The 1,699-nt window shown below is 52.7% G+C and overlaps 1 protein-coding gene across 1 annotated transcript in view; it reads right to left on the bottom strand.

Moving 5' to 3' along the window:
• The window catches only part of srgap2 (SLIT-ROBO Rho GTPase activating protein 2), a 230,400-nt gene extending 229,237 nt beyond the window's left edge, over positions 1-1,163 (bottom strand). Inside the window, exon 1 of the mRNA XM_060845267.1 lies at positions 698-1,163. The gene's annotated coding sequence lies outside the window, so the exon portion shown is untranslated. The remainder of the gene's footprint in view (positions 1-697) is intronic.
• Between the last annotated feature and the right edge of the window lie 536 nt (positions 1,164-1,699).

The following is a 1,699-nucleotide window of genomic DNA, read 5'->3' as shown; positions in this document are numbered from 1 at the left end:
GAGAGTGAGTGAGTGTGAGGGGGAGAATGTGTGTGTAAAAAATGAGGTCTGCAGATGCTGGAGATCACAGCTGCAAATGTGTTGCTGGTCAAAGCACAGCAGGCCAGGCAGCATCTCAGGAATAGAGAATTCGACGTTTCGAGCATAAGCCCTTCATCAGGAATAATGTGTGCGCGACTGAGGGAGAGAGTGTATGTGAGTGTAAGAGAGACGGAGTGTGAGAGAGAGAGACAGGGAGAGAGTGTGTGTGTGAGAGAGAAAGGGGGAGAGAGTGTGTGTGTGTGAGAGGGGGGGGAGAGTGTGTGTGTGTGAGAGGGGGGGAGAGTGTGTGTGTGTGAGAGGGGGGGAGAGAGAGTGTGTGTGAGAGAGCGAGGGGGAGAGAGTGTGTGTGGTTGAGAGAGAGGGGAATGGACGAGGTTTTGATCTCGGGCGATCCGACCCGACAGTGATGAGGACCGGAGTTGAGGTTCGAACATTACCCCCTCGGTGCAGAGCAGGGAGAGGTTGGAGACAGCGTCAAGGGATTTCCAGCTCCCCTCCGGAGAGGCCGAGCCTGATGCAGAGGGGGCTCTGGGCAGGGCGGAGGGGTCTTGGGGAGGGAGTGATGACCCTCCCGGTCCCTGGGAAATGGAGCCAGGTTCGGGGTGGGGTGGGTGAACCCCCCCAGAACTCCCTTCCCCGAAGGTGAAGAACTCACTCTCCCCCAGCGGCTTCTCCTGTAGGTTCCGCTCAGGTCAGAGAGCGGGAGCACACACCGACCTGGGCCGAAGGAAACACGAAAGACCAAAACTTTGGAGGTTTCTTCAAGCGCAGCTTTCTCCTTGAAATCGTTCCTTCGGATTCATTTTAGGTTCAAACCCTCAGGAACACTTTCCGCTCTCTCCCCAGAGTGACATTCCCTTTTGTCCAAGTTGAGGAACTTTTTCCAACTTTGTTAGCAGTTTCTGCCTCTCCCTGTGCAGTTCCCACATGCGATGCTGTGATTTGTTGGGATTGCACCCTGCCTTTTTTCACATCCTAACCAGCCCCTCCGCTGCCTGCACACGCTTGGTAGTTGCTGGGGTGGGGGGGGGGGTGTCCTGTTTAAACCCAATTCCGTGAATAAGAAGCCGCTGCTCTCGGACAAGAGACGTCTCCTTCTTCCCGTCAGCCTGGGAAACCCAGTCCTTCCCATTCACTGCACAAGCTGCATCTCCTCACAGCGCGGAGCGCTTCCTTCTGTCTGGGAGTGGGACTGTACCTTCATCATTCCCCAAACCACACTGACCCATCACTGATTATCAAAGCTACAACTTATTAAAGCGCCACAAGATTGATTTGCAATGATTAGTCATAACACATAGAAAAGTACAGCACAGAAGAGGCCCTTTGGCCCACGATGTTGTGCCGAGGATTAATCCTCATGTAAAATATAATAACCTAACCTACCCCTCAACTCACTGCTATCCATGTGCATGTCCAGCAGTCGCTTAAATGTCCCTAATGACTCTGCTTCCACCACCACCGCTGGCAATGCATTCCATACATTCACAACTCTCTGCTGTAAAGAACCTACCTCTGATGTCTCCTCTATATCAGTCCTACCAGTCAATCCTGCCTTGGGGAAAAGTCTCTGGTTATTGACTCTATCTATTCCTCTCATTACCTTGTATACCTCAATCAGGTCACCTCTCTTCCTCCTTCTATCTCTCTCGAGAGA

This window comes from Hemiscyllium ocellatum, chromosome 26 (assembly GCF_020745735.1).
Source record: "Hemiscyllium ocellatum isolate sHemOce1 chromosome 26, sHemOce1.pat.X.cur, whole genome shotgun sequence".
NCBI classification, from domain to species: Eukaryota; Metazoa; Chordata; class Chondrichthyes; order Orectolobiformes; family Hemiscylliidae; genus Hemiscyllium; species Hemiscyllium ocellatum.
The sequence above is the reverse complement of the archived record's forward strand: the minus strand, read 5'-3'. Positions and strand labels throughout refer to the sequence as shown.